The sequence below is a fragment of the Ovis aries genome, chromosome 15 (assembly GCF_016772045.2).
Source record: "Ovis aries strain OAR_USU_Benz2616 breed Rambouillet chromosome 15, ARS-UI_Ramb_v3.0, whole genome shotgun sequence".
Lineage (NCBI taxonomy): Eukaryota > Metazoa > Chordata > Mammalia > Artiodactyla > Bovidae > Ovis > Ovis aries.
Window position 1 is genome coordinate 55,208,955 of NC_056068.1, and position 19,926 is coordinate 55,228,880.

A 19,926-nucleotide genomic window follows, 5' to 3' on the forward strand; every position below is an offset into this window, starting at 1 on the left:
CTTTGTGAATAAACTAAAATCCACTGAATTTGATACTTTAAGATGGTGATTTTTTTGTGGTATATAAATCATCTCAATAATAGCATTTTAAAAGATACAGTCAGAAGACAGACACTCCTTCCTCCCCTCCCTGCCCTGTTCCTGTATCTTTCCATCCCCTCAACCTTCTAGCCTGCTTCAATCACATCACCGTCTCATCTGTTCCTGTCCCATTTCCTTTGTACACAAGACAGAAAATTATATATGTTCTTACAGGCTCTTCCTTCAGAGAAGGCAATGGCAATCCACTCCAGTGCTCTTGCCTGGAAAATCCCATGGATGGAGGAGCCTGGTAGGCTGCAGTCCATGGGGTCACTAAGAGTCTGACATGACTGAGCAACTTCTCTTTCACTTTTCACTTTGATGCATTGGAGAAGGAAATGGCAACCCACTCCAGTGTTCTTGCCTGGAGAATCCCAGGGACGGGGGAGCCTGGTGGGCTGTTGTCTATGGGGTTGCACAGAATCGGACACGACTGAAGCAACTTAGCAGCAGCAGCAGCAGACTCTTATATGAAGAGGAGCATACTGTATAGATGATCTTGGCTTTTGCTTTTTTTCACTTAATAGTCCTTGCTGAAATTCATGCCATGCAAATCCAGAGATCTTGCTCATTCTCTCCCCCCCCCCTCTTTTTTTTACAGCTAAGTAGTGCTCCTTTGTCTAGATATGCTATGCTGCTGCTGCTAAGTTGCTTCAGTCGTGTCCGACTCCATAGATGGAAGCCAATCAGGCTCCCCCATCCCTGGGATTCTCCAGGCAAGAGTACTGGAGTTGGGTGCCATTGCCTTCTCTGAGATATGCTATAGTTTATCTAGCCACTCTCCATGTAGGAGTACATTGTTTCCAGTATTATTTTTGGCTGTGCTGGGTCTTTGCTGCTGTGTGGGCTTTCCTCTAGTTGCGGTGAGCAGGGGCTACTCTCTAGTTCTGAGGCAGAGGCTTCTTGCTGTGGTGGCTTCTCTTGTTGCAGAGCATGGGCTCTAGGGCGTGGGCTTCAGTAGTTTCAGCGTGTGGGCTCAGCAGTCGTGGCTCCCGGGCTCTAGAGCACGGGCTCAGTAGTTGTGGTGCAGGGACTTGGTTGCTCCTTGGTATGTGGGATCTTCTCAGATCACAGATCAAGCCTTGTCTCCTACATTGGCAGGTAGATTCTTTACCACTGAGCTACCTGGGAAGCCCATATTATTCCCAGTATTTTGCAATTAAGAAGTGATGCTTCAGTGAAAAACCTTTTGCATATGCATTTTCACATTGTTGGAGGTCTAGCTTCAGGATAAATTCCTAGAAGTGGAGTTGCTGGGTTCAAGGGGGAGCATGTATTTAATTTCATTCGGTATTACCACATTTTCCTGGAGAGAATTGCACCAATTTGCATTCCCATCAGCCTTGTATTCCAGCACCTGTTTCCCTTCAACCTGGACAGCAGAATGTGTTGTGATTTTTTTTTTTTTTTTTTGCCAGTCTGAATAGGTGAGAAATGGTACCTATCTCAGCATTATTTTCAGTTGCCTTTCTCTAATTGTGTCCTTGAGCATTTTTTCCCCATATGTTTGAGGACCATTTTTCTATCTTTTCTGGTAAACTTTCTATTCATGCCTTTACTCTTATTTTATTACTGGAATTTTTAGTTTTGTTTTCAGTTTTTAGGAGTTACTTATATATTAGGGCTATCTGCCCTTTGTGGTATTATGTTGAGACTATTTTCTTTCAGTTTGTCAGTTACCTGTGGACTTTATGTGTCATGCAAAGTGTTAAAATTTTCATGTATGTGTATTAGTTGTTTAGTCATGTCTGATTCTTTGTGATCCCATAGGCTGTAGCCCGCCAGGCTCTTCTGTCCATGGAATTCTCCAGGCAAGACTACTGGAGTGGGTAGCCATTCTCTTCTCCAGGGAATTTTCCCAACCCAGAGCTTGAACTCAGGTCTCCTGCATTGCAGGCATATTCTTTACTGTCTGAGCCACCAGGGATAAATTTTCACATGGTCAGATTTACTGGTCTTTTCTTTACATCCTCTGGGTTTTGAGTCATAGTTAGAAAGCCTTACCCAACATCAGAGTTAAAGAGGAAGTCCCCCATGTTTTCTTCTGGTCTTTGTGTTGTTTTAGCTTTTACACTTAGAGCCCTAATTCATGTCGTTTATTCTTTTGCTGGGTGTGACATATGGATTTAATTTTATCTTTTTCCAAATGGCTACCCAATTGTCCCCAGTACCATTTATAACAAAGTCCATTTTTAGAATGTATCAAAGATGGCATCTCAAATCACTGGAGTAAAGATGTATTTGTGTCTGTTTCTAAATTTCTGGTCTATTGCAATTTGTCTATTTATGTACCAGTGCCACCCATTTCCAATGACAGAAGCTTTCAGTTTTTTAATCTCTGCTAAAGCTATTTCCTCCTCATAGTTTTTCTTTTCCAGTGTTTTCCTACCTGTTCTTTCATGTTTATCTTTCCAGATGGACTTTTCAGCTCATATATCTTCATAAAACAGCTTGCTGGTATTTTTATTTGGATTGTATTGAATTTTCAAATTAAGTTAGGGAGAACTGACATCTTTGTAATGTTGACTTATCCTGTCCAAGAATAGGAGATGTCTTTCCATTTGTTCTTAGTGTCTTTCAAGAAGGTTTTAAAATTTTCCTTATGTAGTTTTATGCATTTCTCATTAAATTTGTTCTTAAACATTTAATTTTTTTTAATTGTGAAAAGGCTTTTCTCCACTTTTCTGACCTCTGTTTGTTGTTTGTATATATAGCATATTCAAAAACAGAGACATTACTTTGCTGACTAAGGTCCGTCTAGTCAAGGCTATGGTTTTTCCTGTGGTCATGTATGGGTGTGAGAGTTGGACTGTGAAGAAGGCTGAGCGCCGAAGAATTGATGCTTTTGAACTGTGGTGTTGGAGAAGACTCTTGAGAGTCCCTTGGACTACAAGGAGATCCAACCAGTCCATTCTGAAGGAGATCAGCCCTGGGATTTCTTTGGAAGGAATGATGCTAAAGCTGAAACTCCAGTACTTTGGCCACCTCATGCAGAGTTGACTCATTGGAAAAGACTTTGATGCTGGGAGGGATTGGGGACAGGAGGAGAAGGGGACGACCGAGGATGAGACGGCTGGATGGCATCACTGAGTCGATGGACGTGAATCTGAGTGAACTCCGGGAGTTGGTGATGGACAGGGAGGCCTGGCGTGCTGCGATTCATGGGGTCGCAAAGAGTCAGACACGACTGAGTGACTGAACTGAACTGAACTGATAAAGGCCATTGAGTTTTGTATTTTAATTTTGTATCCTGCTATTTCGGCGAACTCTCTTACTATTTAAATTAGTTTTATCATTGGTTCTCTGGGTTTGTTTGTTTGTTTGTTTTCAGGTATAACATTATGTGATCTGCAAATATATATATATATATATATATATATATATATATATTTCTTCTTTACTCAGTCTCAGGCCTTAAACTGATTTATTTGTCTAGTTGTATTGGCTAATATCTCTGGCACAATGTAGAATAGTGGTGTAGACAGTCTATTTTTGCCCTGTTCCTGATCTTCCAGTGTTTCTTGGTTAAATAAGATGTTGGCTTTAGGGCTACCTTTTACCATGTTGAGAACATATCCCTCACTTCCTATTTCACCGAGAGATTTTATTATGAATTGGTGTTGAATTTTGTTAAAGACTATCTTGGCATCTATAGAAAAATATCATTGGTCGTCCCTGGTGGTCCAGTGGTTAAGACTCCATGCTTCCACTGCAGGGAGCATGGATTTGATCCCTGGTTGGAGAGTTAAGATCCCGCACGCCACGGGGCAACTAAGCCTGCATGCCACAACTACAGAGCACGCCCCCTCCCCCCAAAGTCATTATTTTCCCCTTAGGTTCATTAGTATGGTGCATGCTTGTTATGGGTTGAATTGTGTCCACCCCCCAAAGAAGTTGAAGTCTAACTCCTAGTGCCTCATAATGAAATTTGGAAAAAGGTCTTTTCAGAGGGGTCATTAGGTAGACCCTAATCCAACATGACTGGTGTCCTTATAAATGGGAACTTTGGACACGAGATAGATACATAGGGAGAACACATATGAACACAGAGGTGTAGATCATGGTGTTGTTATAAGCCAAGGAATGTCAAAGATTGCCAGCAAACCACCTGAACCTAAGGAGAAAGGCGCAAGGCAGATTCTCCCTCACAACCCTCAGAAGGACCCAGCCCTGATGACACATTGCTCTTGGACATCTAGCCTCCAGATCTGTGAGACAGTACATTTCTGTGTTTAAGCTGCCCAGCTTGTGGTGGTTTGTTACGGCAGTCCTAGCAAACATATGCTATTAATGGATTTCCTAATGTTAAACCAACTTCATATTCCTGGAAACAAAACAATCCCATTTGGTTTTGGCTGGCTCCTAATAATATCCAGGATACTAACAAAATATAAGTAGTGTTTCAGAGCAGCATGGAACTGAGAACAAGTCAGAGTTCATGTCTGTCCTTCATATCCCTGTTTTCCATGGTGTCTGCTCGCCCCCCAAGTTCAACATGGCTCTCCCATGTCCTGAGCTCTCAGGAGGATACTGTTAGTTCTGTGTGTCCAGCTTCACTCCTCTCCCTCGAGACCCCATCTCCTTGGCTAGATGGGCATGGGGGGACTGGTTAATGAGGTTGCCTGCGTGCTCCACCCTAAGACACCAAGCTCCGTATGGAGCCATTCCCCTTGCCAGCAGGTTTGCTTTGAAAGTAAAAACGTTAGTTGTTCCATCTCTGACTCTTTGCAACCCAGTGGGTGGTAGCCCACCAGGCTCCTCTGTCCGTGGAATTCCCCGGGCAAGAATACTTGAGTGGCTAGCCATTCCCTTCTCCAAGGGATCTTCCTGACTCGGGGATTGAACCTGGATCTCCCACATTGCAGGCAGATTCTTTACCATCTGAGCCACCAGGGAAGCCCATGGGATCTTTAAAAGAAATTACTGTTTATAAGAATTTCACTTGGGGGACTTCCCTGGTGGTCCAGTGGCTAAAATTTCACTCTCCCAGTGCAGGGGGCTGGGGTTCAACCCCTGGTCAGGGAGTAGATCCCTCACACCACAACTAAAAAACCACGCGTGCTGCAATGAAGGTCGAAGGTCTAGCATGCCGCAGATAAGACCCGGCACAGCTAAATAAATATTAACATGAAAGAGAAATTTCACTTGGGAAACTCTGTTACACACAGGAGCAGTGAAGATAGGGGTCTGTTGTCCTGCAGTACAAAAGCTTCTCTCCAGGGCTCTGGTGGGGAGGAGGCTATGAAGCCCTGCAGAATTAGGAGGAGGGAACGAGCTCAGCTCTGGGTGACAGACACTCTCTCAAGAGAAGTGGAAAGGGCTGCCTTGGGAGGGAGTGAGGTGCCCATTTACAGGAGGATGTAGCAGAGGTGGGGCAGTCAGTCAAAGAGCCATCAGAGGTGAAGAGGAGGGCAGAGAGAAGAGGAGGGGAAGGGCACAAGAGTGGAGTCAGACAGGGAACATAGGATCCCAGGTCTGCCATTTCCTAATTGTGTGACTGGGGCATCTCCCTGAGGCTCAGTTCTGTCATCTGTAAAATGGGGCTAATGAGAGCTCCTGCCAAGGGTGGTTGTGAGAATTAAATGGGAAAAGCGCCTACACTGCAGGCCCCGTGATGGCACCACTTGGTGAATCAGTTTATAACAACCAACCAGCAGGGACCTGGAGCCAGAGCATCATCAGAGCCCATCATCATCCTCCCACTTTTTTGGGGAGACCAGGCTCTTCCTGGCTTGTCTGGAAACCTCCCTCCCAACCCCCAGCAAGAGCAAGGCCAATGCCTCTCCCACTCCACCAGACTGGGTGCCCTGGACAGGTCACTGTCTCTCTCCAGGTCTCTTTCCTCATCTGCTAGAGAAGGTGGGAGCTGCCAGAGATGGGCTCTGGGGTGGGTCCTTCCAGTTCTAACATCCCAGGATGCCTGGGCTTCTGAGTAGCCATGTGTACATGTCTCTGCTCCTAGGGACCCAGTGTCTTCACAAAACGAGGGGTTTGGGCTGGATGAAAATAGTATCAGTTAAGCCCTGCTGAACACTAACTCTCAGCCAGGGCCCACTCTAGGAGCTTTATGTGACTTAGTCCATTTAATCTCCATAGCAACCCCGGGGGGTGGTGCTACTATCATCATTTTATAGAGGTGGCTGGGGCACAGAGAGTGTGGGTCGCTTGCCCAAGATCACACAGCTAACATGAACCCAGGCGGTGAGTCCAGAACACATTCTTACAACCACCACGGAACTTTGTATTTCAGAGTGTTGCGGCTCTAACACTCTGAAATACATAAGGGAGGCTAAGCATCCTGCGAACTCTACCCTTGTGAGGGCTGAAGCAGCCACATTTTCTCAGCCAGGACCCCAGGTTCACTTATGAACATGTAGGAGTTGCCCAGCCCAGAGGCAGTGCTGCTCAACACCCTACATGAGGGGCCCACCTCTTACCTATACCTGATCATCACTCACTTCTGCTAGAAGTCCATTGTACAGACAGAAAAATGAGGCTCTGAAAGGATGGTGGATTTGTTTGGATCACACAGTCAGTAACTGGAAGAGTGAGGACCCGAGCCCAGAGCTCCCTGGCTTCACCAAGTACTATCTTTCCTAGAACAAGCCTCAGCCTCACCTGCCTGCAGACTCCACCACTAACCCTAGAGAGGCAGCATGAGTTTAGGCCCCTGGAAGAGACACAAGTGGCCAGGTGGAGATGCTGAAGATGGGGGTAGGGATTTGTGGTGGAGACATGGCATTAGGGCCAAGCCTGATACCAAGATGTGCCCTGTACAGAGGCAAGGAAGAGCCTTTCAGACTGTGCAGGTCCCCATTAGACAAGGTCTGAGTGTAGGGAAGCTGGGAGCCCTTGAGAAGGGCACTGGGAACCCTTGAGAGGGGCACTGAGGACCTGGGGAGGCTGCATCCCAGGGCAGGGGCAGTGGAGTGGGATCTGCCTGGGACAGTCAGGCAAGGGCATAATCCTAGAACATGTTCTGTGGCAGTGGGTCATGGCTACACATTTGCAAGGCTCTGTAAAGGAATGGAGCTACACCTCGGAGCGGGGGGATGTCTGGGAGGCCTGGGACAGAGGCTATGAAGAGGCTGGGTTAGTCAGAGTGACTTAGAGGTAGATGACATCACCCAAGACTGGGAACACTGGGCTTCCCAGGTGGTGCTAGTGGTAAAGAACCCACCTGCCAATGCAAGTAGATGTAAGAGATGCAGGTTTTATCTCCGGGTCGGGGAGATCCCCTGGAGAAGGAAATGGCAACCCATTCCAGTATTCTTGCCTGGAGACTCCCACGGACAGAGGAGCCTGGTGGGCTACAGTCCATAGAGTCGCAGGGTCCTACACCACTGAAACGACTCAGTGTGCAGGGGAACACAGGAGGGAGAGACGGTGGGTCTGAACTTCTCCATCTTCGAAGTGGGCTGACCTAGGCCTCCGATGAGCATAACAAACACGTCTGTCCTGCCATCCCAGAGTCCCTACTGTGTGCCAGGACCTGTCACTCACAAACCTTCTCTATTTTATTCGGGAAATATGTCACTCCTTCTGTCCTCCCATCATTGCACAAGTAAATATGGGTCTGGAAGTTTCCAGCTTACCCCATTTGACAAGAGCCCTCTTTGCACCTCCAGGGGTCTGGGTCTGGCTCCTCCATCCCGAATTTTGGGGATGGATATGGACATGAAAAGGGGCTTTCCTGGTGGCTCCCACCGGGAAAAAATCTGTCTGCAATGCAGGAGACCCAGGCTGGTTACCTGGGTCTGGAAGATCCCCTGGAGGAGGAAATGGCAACCAACTCCAGCAGTCTTGCCTGGAGAAAAAAGTGGACAGAGGAGCCTGGCCGGCTACAGTCCATGAGGTCGAAAGAGGTGGGACACGACCGAGTGACTAACACACACACAAACACGGACATGGAGCTGGGGAAGAGACGGGTGCTCGCCTCTTCGTGTCCTTCTTTTCCCAGCCCCCTGCCTCAGTGCCAGCCTCGGCTGGGCCCTGGGGGACTCCTGGAGATGTAGGGAGGAAGGGACGGGAGAACACGGGCCGGATCAAGCGGTCAGGGGCCGGGTTGAGCCGCGCGGGCCCCCAAATCCTCTCCTACTTTCCAGCGGGAACTCTGCAGCCACCTCACGCCCGGGTCGCCTCGGTGCTCAGCACCAGTTCGCATGCGCATCAATCCTGTCCCTCCAGCTTCGCTGGAAACCACGCCCCCGTCCCCAGCTGGGCGGAGGCCGCGGGGCGGGGCGGGCCGCCCGGGGAGTCCTAGCTCGAGCCCCCGCCCCAGGCCAGCCCCAGCCGATCGCCGGCCCGACCCGGAGGCCAGTAAGTGGGGGGAGGTCCAGCCTCTGTTCCGGTGCCGGCGCCGAGCGCTGCATCCCCGAATCCGCTGGACCCGCGGCGGCGCGGCAGGTAGGAGACGCTGCGCAGAGGGAGGCGTGTGCGAGCGCGCGGGTGTTCGTGTGTGTTTCGGGGGTGTGTGTGTGCGGGTGCATTGCGGGGCAGCGCGAGCCCTGTGAGCACGAATTGGTGGGTGTGGGGGTGCACACCCCGCCGCCGGGGAGAAAAGAGGTGAGCGCTGGCTTTGAGGCCCCGGGACGGGGGGCGAGGACCGCCTGGATCCGCCCCGGACCCCGGGGCTCTCCCCACCCCCACCCGCGGCGAGGGGCGTCTTCCCACTGCACCTGGGTGTTCCGGAGCTGTTTTCCTAGTTCATACCGGCTAAGGGGTTAGCTCCCGGGGCTTGACTGGCTCTTCCCCTCCTCTTCCTCAGAATTCTCTTTTCCTGTGCCTTCCCAGACCTCCACCCTTTCAATTCGACCACCCCTCCGGGGTACCTCCCCATCCCCCGTCCCTGGCGGCTTGGGAAAAGGGGCAAGGCCAAAGCCGGTTCCCTTCCTGACCCTCTTGTCAGGTTGAATAGGGGCCTTTTCCCAGGGCTGCAGGGCTTGGGCGTATGTGTGAGGGGCCGGGGAGGCAGGCAGAACTGGGGGAGAATGGGTCTTGCGCTTCTCCGATCATGCCTCCCTCCTTCAGGGTTGGGAGTCGGAGGAGACCCACCAGGGTTCCAGAGGTGAAGCAGGATGGATGATTAACAGGTGCCAAGTTCTCTCCAGGCTTCATTTCCTGTGGTGGGACTCAACCCAGACCCCACAGGGTTGAGGAGAGTGGGGCTCAGAGGGTGGAGGCTACTGTTGCTTTGCTCTCAGGACTGCTAAACCAGAATTTTGTACCTGAGTTGGCCTGGCTCTCAAATCAGAATCCTTTCCCTGCACCGGCAGCTAGAGAGAAGTGCCAGGGCAATTATTTTTAGGATTCTAGGGAGGGAGAAATCTGGGCAGACTTCCTGGAAGAGGGAGTTTGAGAGTGGGCTCAGCCTACCCATACTTGTGTGAGGACCCCTGAGGGAACTATTGTTCTGCTGCAAGGATTGAGACCCTCCTATCTAGGGTCTTTGGGCCTGGCCTTTGCTGCTGTCTGGACTCCTGGGGTGGGGGTGGGGAGGCTTGGCTGCTGTCACTGCTGAGGGCGGGGCATGGTGGACCCAGCTGTTGCTGCTTCAGGCCAGAGCTGGAAGCCAGGACGTTGAGGTGCTTAGGCGGGGTCATTACCCTGAGGAACCTCTCTTCTGACAGATGAAGCGGATGGGTCAAACCCGGAAGCCCCTGCCCAGAGTTACACCCAGTGCTGGGAGCCAGCCCCTGCCCAGGAGCTGGGCAAGGTTTCACTGTGAAGGATACATCAGGGCTGGGTGCTGAAGGATGAAAAGTTCACCAAGCAGAAAAGAAAGGGCAGGGCACTGCAGGCCTGGGGATAGATGAGTGAAGGCCTGGAAGCATGCCGCTGCATGTGGTCCAAGGGTAGGGGCAGGAATGACAGCGAAGCGTGGTGTGCCGCAGTGGATGGGGTCCCAAAGAGTCGGACATGAGTTAGGGACTGAGCAACGACAAAAAAGGGCATTAGATCATCAGTGGCTCTGTGGTGGGTGAGTTGCTCTGGAGGCCAGTGAGCAGAGGGCCAGAGCAAGGAGAAGCTCCCTTCTCTTTCCCCTTGCCTCTCCCCTTCCCAGCTCCCCACCTAGGCTTGGCTTGGCACCCAGGGAGGGGATCTGATAGGGCTTCCTGTGGGAGAGGGTGGAGCATGGGGAACGGTGTCTGGGGAAGCCCTTTCTGAATTGGGGCCACCACTGGGGTGGAGCAGGTTTGGAGAAGTTGATGAGGTGTGAGAGGCCTGTGGGTTTTGGGGTGGGGGGGGGTGACGTCCAGAACACTGATCCCAGAGCAGTGTTGTCTCTGGCTGCTTCTGCCCTTGACTTCCCTGCAGGCTCCCGGGACAGCCCTGAAGCCCTGGTCCCTGAATGGGAGGCCCTCTTGGAGCCCCCAGCGGGTACTGCAAAACCTGCCTCCGTGACCTCTCCTACCTGCAGGGCCTGCCACTGTGTCAGTATTCCTCTGGGCCAGGACTGGCTCTGCATGTGACCTTGAGGCAGGGAACTTCCCCTGTGAGTCTCAGTTTCTTCATGAGTGAAATGGGGATAAATGCTGCCTAAACAGGGATTCAGGGGTTGATGATGAAGTTAATTTGTATCACTGAAAGTGCATTACAAAGTACATGGTGTTTAGTCGTCATTATAACTAATAATAACTAACCACATCAGTCAGTCCTTTCTTCCCTGGGGCAGGGACAGCCCAGAGGAAGGAGGGGCCGACTTTGGGAGAAGGGTGAAAAGAAAGAGGAAGCCCCTCTTGGCTTCTGTGGTTGGAAACTGTGGCCCTCTCACCCCACTCCCGCGGGTGGGCTCGCTCTCTGGGGCCAGGCAGGCGGGAGGTCTGTCTGCTGCTGGTCTTCTCGCCTCACCCCTTCCTCTGCCCTCCCGTGTACTCTAGTGTTCCGAGTGCCTTTAAAAACCCCTCTACTCCACTCCTCTAGCCCCTCCAGAGACCTCTTCTGCCCCTTCATGCCTTCCCTTTCTACTCAAAACATTCCTTGAGTAGCAGTAGCCTCCCCACTACCCTCCGGGCCTCATCTTCAGGGCCCCCCACTCTGTAGCATCTCCTCCTCCCTGGGTTGATGGTGATGCCCTGGGATTGCCTCACTTGCTTTGGCCTCAGCCCTTGCTTTTCCCTGCTAGCTGCAAATGGGCCAAGTCCCTTTGGGGTTCTAATCCAGGATGTTTTAGGAAGCCAGCCTTCAGGCTTGGATGTAGGAAATTGCGCAATGTGAGCGTTTGCTTGCCTGTAATGGCCTGAGTTCCTGCTCCCCGTTCTAATTGCTCAGGGATGTGTTTCCAGGGGCTCTGGCTTTCCCGAGCCTGCGGGTGTGAGGGAGGGTGCCACTGGCTGAGGCATGGTGGCCTATGGGTGTGGACTGTGGTTTTTTGCCACAGTGATGGCTGTGGTCAGCTCTGGGACAAGGGGGCTGGTAGCCAGAGCAGACCGAGCCCATCCATTGGTACCCAGCTGGCCAGCACTGTCAGGGTGTGCCCTGAAGACCTCAGGACCTTGCAGCCCAGGGGACAAAAGGCAGACCGTCTGCTGGCCTGATCAGCCAGCCCCAGCCTCAGAGCCCCCTGCTGGGTACTTCTGCCAACAGGGTGAAGTGGTGGCAATCAACTGGTTTGTTACTAATAATAGTAACTAAGATACTGAAGTTTGGGGTGAATTTATTTTCCATGGGAGCAGTTCAAGGAGTAACAGCTTCATCCTCACTCAGTTCCTCCAGCAGGAGAGAGGTATGAGGCTGCATACCTATAGAGCTGTATTCATCGTATTCATTGCCTGTCACTGCTGTGATAAATTAACACACGTTTAGTGGCTTAAATGGAGTAGGAAATGGCAACCTACTCCAGTGGGTTGCCTGGAAAACCCCATGGACAGAGGAGCCTGGTGGCTGACAGTCCATGGGGTCGCAAGGAGTCGGACATGACTGAGACACACACATATACACACAGTGGCTTAAAACAACACAGATTTATTCTCTTACTGTTTTGGAGGTGAAAGGTCTGAAAAGAGTCTTAGAGGCTAAAGTCAAGGTGTCAGGCTAGTTCCTTCTGGAGGCCCCGGGGCCGCCTCTGTTCCTTGTGGCTGTCTGTGTTCCTCTTGACCCCATCACCCCATCTCTCTACTTCCCTAGTCCCATTGCCTTTTCCTCTTTTCGAGTCAAATCTCCCTCTGCCCTCTTCTTAAGGACACCTGTGATTACATTTAGGATCTCCCCAGATAATCCAGGATAATCTCTCCATCTCAAGTTCTTTAATCACATCTGCAGAATCTTTTCTGCCATAGAAGGTAACATTTGCAGGTTCCAGGGATTATGGAGTCGGTATTTGGGGGACCCATTGTTCATCCTACCACAGGAGCCATCTGCAGTGTCTTTGCAGGTCCCATTCTCAGAGATCCCCCTCCTGGGCACCCATAGCCACTAGGTTCCCCCTGGGGGTCACCCTCAGCATCTGTCACGCCCTCAGCCTAGAGGCTTCCGCTGGCAGAGCCTGGGCTGCAGCGCCTCTGGGGCAGTGTGCTGGTGTGTCCCCAGGGGTTGCCCCAGTGACCAGGCCCCATCCCGGGATTCTTAACATACCAGCAGGTTAAGCCTTCCAGCATGATTGCTTGTGTGCTGAGTCGCTGCACTCGTGTCTGACTCTGTGCGACCCTATGGACTGTAGTCCCCCAAGCTCCTTGGACCATGGGATTCTCCAGGCAGGAGCACTGGAGTGGATTGCCATGCCCTCCTCCAGGGAATCTTCCTGACCCAGGGATCAAGCCCGCGTCTCTTACATCTCCTGTGTCGGCAGACAGGTTCTTTACCGCTGGCATCCCCTGGGAAGCCCCTTCCAAGCTGGAGAGTATCTCAGACATTCATTCGCTAACCCTAGTGTTGTGGGGGTCACTTGACCCCCATCATCACTGGCAGGGCCAGGCTGGGAGCTCATTTTGCGGATGAGTGCGGCTGGGGCTAAGTCCTGCTTACAGGAGAGAGGCGTGAGGGGAGCCGGAGTTGGGGCAGGTTGGGCTGGGGAGCAGGAGATTGCATATTACAGATGAACGAGAGCCCTGAGGCACAAGGAAGGTGACCGTTGTTCCCCCCCCCCCGCCCCCCGGGCCTCTGTCTCCCCATCTGAGGATGAGCATGCAGATGGGACATTCTGAGGCTCTGATTATCCCTTTGGGCACAGGGAGGAGGAGACGCTGGCATTGGGTTCAAGGCTGCCTTGGGCGAGAATGTGACATGGGGCAGAGCAGAAGGTGGAGCCCAGAGGTGCCGCCAACAGGTTCCTCGCCCCGGAAGATGAGTTTGTTATCTGGGAGGTGGGGAGCCTCCTGGTGCCTCCAAGGAAGGACTCGCAGCCAGCCTCCCAGAGAGTGCCTGGCTGTGTGCTGTGGACCCTGCCCCAGTGGTGGGTCTCCGTTTGGTCTCTCCAGCCAAGGCCGTGCTCTGGGGGCCGTTTCTGAAGCCCGGTCTCCCTGCCTGCCTCCTGGCCTCCTTTCCATCCAGCCGTCTTGTAAATTGCTTCCTGGCGCCCTTGCTGGTCTTTCAGGGACCCCACGACCCTGCTGTGGCAGTGTGGCCTGCAAGCCCCTTCTTTCTTCCTTTCCCCCATGCCCTGTCCTCCAGCCTTGCCTAAAGGTTTGTCTCCTCCCAGAAGGTTCCATCTTCCTCCAAACCTTCCACTTCTGTCTGGAAAAATTGCAGCCCACCCTTGGAACTCCTGCTTTGCTGCTGCCTCCTTCCTGAGGCTTTCTAGCCCCATCTGAATGAACCACTGTCCTCTTAGAGAGCTCTCTCCCCCAAGTGCTGGGGTCACTGTGTGCCACCAGGCTGACTTCCCAGACTGAGCCTTGTCTGACTCCTCCCTGCCACCTTGGCCAGAGCAGAGCAGATGTGTGAAGGGTGAATGGGGGCGAGTAGATGTGTGAAGGGTGAATGGGGGCACGCAGCTGACTGGGACTCCCTGGGGCTGATGAGTGGATCACTGTCTTTGCTTGAAGGAGGGGGTGCTGGGCCAGGCAAAGCAGAGCTCTGGTGTGAGATGGGCCCCTGACTGTTCTGAATGCATTTCTTCTGTCTTGGAGCTCATCTGTGTGATGAGAAGAGTAGAGCTCATTTCTGAGGGTGTGCAGGAGCTTGACTCAGGAACTGAGCCTCAGTTTCCCTGTCTGAGAAATGGGCACCATCCCCACCGGGTTTCCAGCCTTGAGCTTTGGAGGCAGGTGGTGCCAGGGGCTGAGACTGCCTATGCAGGAAGCAGGAAAAGAGGCTGCTCTGGTGACAGACAACATAGCTCATTGGAGAAAAGCAAGAAGCGTCCCCTCTCCCCCATTCAACAGTGAGAGCCTGCAGGCCAGCGAGGGAAGGGCTGGCCTGAGGTCACACAGTGCTGGAGAGCTGAGGCAGCTTCAGTGACCCGATCAAGTCTCATTATTGTCAGGTTGCTACCTTGTGTGGAGTGAGCAGCACCTGTGACCTGCAGCCCCAGGGGTCTCCCGACCCCACCTCCTCTCTCCAGTAGAAGAGAGAAGGAAGGGCAGCAGCGCAGGTGCTCAGCTGCACCCACCCCCCCTCCCCAGCATCTTCTCGCCAGGATGTGGTGGTGGCCTGGGTTTCAGACCCAGTGACTTTAAGCGCCCAAACCAGCTGCTTGCCCTGCCAGAGGCTGAACCTTGGCCCACCTGCTGCCCGGGAAGGTTTCCAGCTCGTCCTGGCCCTGCCCACGCCCGGCAGATCCAGCTGGATCTCAACCTGCTTGCCGAGGCTTCCCAGCCCTGTCTGCACAACACCCGGGGCTCAGTGGGACTGCCCAGGGTCAGAGGCCCAGGGGCTCAGCCAGAGCCACACAGCGAGCCGGCCCCGAGGCTGACTTTCTCCCCAGATGTACTGCAGAGGACGTCAGTGCCCCAGGACCACTGTCCCCCAGGACCAGCGCGAGAGGTTCTGTGCCCCCAGCATGCCTGGCCCTGCCCTCCAGGCCATCTCATCCCTTAGCACAGGGCATTTGGTTCGGTTTATGTATTAGAAAGATCACTGCAGTTGGGTGGAGACTGGATTAGACAGAGACACGATAAGGGGAGGGCAGTGGAGAAGAAAGACAGGATTTCCCAGCCCCAATGCCGCCTGCTCAGCTAGCCTTGGCTGGAGTGACTCATGGAACCTGGCCCCCTCCCCGCACCCGGCTCTGCTGCCTGAGCCCGGCTCACCCTCCTCCTGGGCTCTCCCCGCTGCCCTGCCATTGTTCCTCGGCCCGTGGTGAAGGGAGGGAGGCGATCCTGGAGGCCAAGTTCAATCACAGTAGGACGGAGGGATGTGTTGATGGTGGCTTGTGGGGCAGAAGGGAAACAGGAGTGGCTGTCGGATAAATGGGCGTGAACAGTTGATAAAACCCAATCCATGCAAAGAGCCAGGCAGTCAACAGGCTCTGGGGCTCCTGGTCCCCTCCCTGGCCGCTGGCCTTCCCCACCCTGGCTCCCAAGAGTCTCTCCCTGGCTCGCATTACTGCTTCAGCATCTGATGCTCAATATCTCCCTTCCACGCCCCCTTGGCTTTCCCAGTGAAGGCTCCTGTCCTGCAGAGCTGGTCCTGCTAGTTTTCCCCACTTTGAGGATCTGCTTCCGCAACGCCCCCCCCCCCCCGCCCCCCCTTCTGGCTGTTACCTGGGGCTCTTCTGCCCTCCCTCTACCTGGAGTGCATCCTGCCCCTCTCCCCTGCCCATCCCTGCCTAGCCTTCCAGCCCAGAGACACCACCATCCTTCCCTCCCCTATTGCATGACTTCTGGGTGCCCTGACCACAGTGTTTCCTGCTTAGTCTTGGTCTACGTCTGTCCCCTGTGCCCCTCCTCCTGGGGACTGGAGTATCTGGGGGATCTGATCCCCTCCTGTGAGCTCAGGAGGATAAAGCGTCTGCCTGCAATGCAGGAGACCCGGGTTTGATCCCTGGGTTGGGAAGATCCCCTGGAGAAATGGCAACCCACTCCAGTATTCTTGCCTGGAGAATCCCATGGACAGAGGAGCCTGGCAGGCCACAGTCCACAGGGTTGCAAAGAGTTGGACACGACTGAGCAACTTCACTTCACTTGTGAGCTCAGGACCAGCCCAGCAGGATGCCAGTGAAGATGAGAACATTCATTGACTGTTCCCGGAATTGTAAGACGCAGCTCTTTGGCCCTTCCCTGGTCAGATGGCAAAGGGGCCGGGGCTCTGGGTCCTGGAGTGGGATGTGGTGGGAGGTTGAGGAAGGGTGGGTGTGCTTAGCCTGTTGGGCATCCTTGGCTCCTTCAGCTGGCCCTGGATCACTCCTGTTCTGCTGAGCCACGCTGCAGCATGGGCACCCACAGAGGGGTGTGGGGATGGGGGCCCAGAGGAGGGACGCCCCCCCCCCCCCCCACAGCGAGCCCTCTTGCAGTCTCCCTTTCGCTCCCACAACTGGCTGGTCCCCAAGGACGAGTGGGTCTGCCTCCCACCCAGCTCTGGAACATGTCTGCTCTCATTCACACATGAGCACACAAGCTCTCTGACCTGCTTTCTGGTTTTTCTGCCCCGGTCTCGTCCTTCCCCAGTGCCTTCTCCGTGTGGCAGCAGGTGGATCTCAAGTCCCTCCCCTGCTCAGCACCCTTCCCAGCTCTCCATCAGCTCTGGATGAAGCCCGATCCTCTTTAGGACCTCTGGCTGGGATCCTGGGCAGCCTCGCTTGTGGTCTCCTCCCATACCTCCACTGCCGCTCTGCCTCAGCTCAGTGCCTGCCCTCGGGGCCCAGAGCAGCTCCTGAGCACGGTGCCTGGCTGGCTGGTGCCCCCTTCTCAGAGAGGGAGCTTTGGAGTTGTGTGTCCAGTGGGGTATGGGGCTGCCACCCCCACCTTCTGGGTCCTCTCTTAGGGTTGAGCACTCCAAGGGTCAAAGCCACAAGTGACCTGTGAGATGGAGAAGAAGGCTCACAGGAGGTCACAGCCTGTGCATGAAAAGGCCAGAGACTGGACTCTGACCCAGCCTGGGCTCTTTCCCTTCTCCATACCCCCTGGGTCATCTTGGGTGCCAGGCAGGACCCTACACATATGTAATGTCCAGTCTGTCAGGCTGGGCTTCGAGGGACCCAGAACTGGTGAGATCTGGGTCACTAGATTCAGTGAGCCCTTCTTCCTGGGGTATTGCGCTGACTTTTTCTGTTTATGATTTTTATTAAATCACAACTGACCTACAGAACGATGCATAAGTCATAGACATACAGCTCTGTGACCCTTCCACGTGGCCACCACCCAGATCAAGGAGCAGTGTTACTGGAATCCCAGAAGCCCCCTCTTGCCGCTTCCAGTCACTACCCCTAAAGGCAGCCGCCATCCTGCCTTATACTCACCATAGGTGACTTAGGGCTACTTTCCAGTTTTCCATCAGTGGAATCACAGCATTGCTTAATAATTTGCCCACTTTCACTGTGTGTTATATTCCATTAAGCACCACGTTCATTCTTTCTTCTGGTGATAGGCATTTGAGTTATTTCTAATTTTCGGCTATACGAAATACTTCTGCGCTAAACATTCTTTTCTTTTTTGTTGCTGGTGAATACGTGCATGTGTTTCTGTTCAGTGTATACTTATGAGTAGAATTACTGAGTGATTAAGTATGCATTTGTTCAGCCTTAATTAATATGGTCAAACGGTTTTGCAAAGTGGTTTTACCAGTTGGTACTCTCACCAGCAATGTGGATGAGCTGGACTTGGGAGAGAGAGCGTGTGTATGGGTGTATGTCCCTTCCTGCAGCCGTTCTGGTCAGGGTATAATGGTATCTCACTGTGCTTTTAATTTGTATTTCCTTGATGATTAGTGAAGTTGAGCACTTTCCTTTTTGTCTGTTCACCGTGTGGTTATGCTTTTTCTAATGTTTTCTTCAGAAAGCTTTGTTGTTTCACCTTTCAGTCAGATTTGCAGTCTGTGTAAAATTGCTTTTGTGTATGGTGTGAGGTTGGGGTCACAATGAAGCTTTTTCCACAAGGATAGTTAGTCTACTGAGCATGATGAGTTGAAAAGATCATCCTTTCACTAAGGCCCTGTGATGTCACCTTTTGTCAAAATCAGAGGAACTTTCTAGTCTGTTCTCTTGGTGCCAGCCTGTGTCAGTTGCTAGAGCTTTTGAAAGGTCTTGTTAACCGTGACTGTGGGTCCTCCAGCTTGCTCTTCTCCAAATGGCCTTGGCCCTCCGAGTGCTGGCTCTGTTATCCCACCTCTCAGAGGAAGCCCCCACGGCTCAGAGAGGTAGTGTGACTTTCCCCTGCCACACAGCTCTGGAATGCAGTCTCCAGGCATGGTGTAATTCTGAGGTTCCCACCTACACCACCAGGAACTTAGATTTCTTGAAATCAATTTCCTTCTTCCTTGATACTCTTTAGAGGAAACCGTGTGTTTACTGTAAATGGAAAGTCAGTATTATTCTCCATAAATACAAGGTAACTGGAAGGATCTTAAAAAATAAAACAACAGAAAAATCCATTCAGTTCCAGCCTGGTGCTGTTGCTCTGAGCCTGGGCCTGGCTCCTCTTTTGTTAAGTATATGAGCAAGGGCTGTGAGGGAATCAAGATTCGCTGGACCAAACTGAGTTCTCCTTGCAGGGAATGACTTTCTTACTGACAGTTATTGCCACATGGGCTTCCCTCGTGTCTCAGATGGTAAAGAATGTGCCTGCAATGCGGGAGACTGGGTTCGATCCCTGGGTTGGGAAGATTCCCCTGGAGGAGGGAATGGCAACCCACTCCAGGGAATTCTTGCCTGGAGAATCCCCATGGATAGAGGAGCCTGGCGGGCTGCAGTCCATGGGGTCTCAAAGAGTCAGACACAGTTGAGTGACTAAGCACAGCACAAAGCATTTTAGAACGCCCCCTGAAATGATCCCAGTGCTAAGCCAGAGCGTGCCTGGGGAAAGGCTGGAGGCTTGGGGTCCAGCTGACGGGCTGCAGGTTTTGTACATGCTCCTTGATGTCCTCATCTAAAAAATGAGACTAAAACTCTCTCCTGTTTTTCCCCTGGCTGCAGTGGCTGAACTGTCCAGGGAAGGCTCAGTGGTATCGGGTCCCCGCCCCCAGCTGGCTCTGTGTGGCCTGCTGCAAGATGAGCCCTTACTCTGCCCATGTACCGCTGGCCTGTCCCCACCACCTCCAGCAGGCCCAGGGACAGCAGATCTGGCCAGCCCTCCCGGAAGGTAGTACACACTGTTTCCAAGGTGAAGCTAGACAGAGCTCCTGGAGGGCCGATGCCACCCCAGAGACTGGAACCAGGAGGGACTGACAGCAGCAGCGCAGAGGGGTTAGCAACTTACCCAAGGATACACAGAGCTAAGTCATGCAGCTGGGATTCAAACTCAGGAGTGGCTGCCGGATAAATGACCTACTGGAAGACTGTGTTCTCTGAGCTCCCTGGCAGGTGGTCCTGTGCCCTTGTTCTGACTGAGGTCAGCGCCCCTGGTCTCCATCCACAGGACTCCACTGTGCCAGGCTGCATCTGAGTTGCCTGGTACTTCTCTGCCTCTGAGACTTCGCTTGAGCGGTTCCCTCTGCCTGGAGTGGCCTTTCTCTCCCGAAGCACAGCTGACTTCTGGGCCCAGGCCTTGTGAAGGCCTCTTTGTGTCCCTCTTGCTGGAACCTCTGAAATGACGCATATTCTGTTCTGCCTGTGTCTGTGGGCTGCACTAGACCATGACATTCCGTGGGGACAGGAACCCTGAACTGTTGTGACCTTCCTGTCTGGGGAGGCACGTTGTAGAAGAGCCACAGACAGCCGTGCTGACACCCCTGGGGGCACAGCACACAATGGACAGAAAGTGATGTTCCTGTTTCATGCGGCCCTGTCTCATTTGATCCTCCCACAGGCCTTGG

The 19,926-nt window shown here is 52.8% G+C and overlaps 1 protein-coding gene across 2 annotated transcripts in view; it reads left to right on the forward strand.

Annotated features, from left to right (window-relative positions):
• The first annotated feature begins 8,371 nt into the window (after positions 1–8,371).
• CAPN5 (calpain 5) overlaps positions 8,372–19,926 on the forward strand; it is a 56,407-nt gene continuing 44,852 nt past the window's right edge. Inside the window, exon 1 of one of the 2 annotated variants that reach the window (XM_027979566.2) lies at positions 8,372–8,487. The gene's annotated coding sequence lies outside the window, so the exon portion shown is untranslated. Of the gene's footprint in view, positions 8,488–8,566; positions 8,647–19,926 lie in introns of those variants that run through there. The other variant, XM_027979567.3, reaches the window with a different exon arrangement.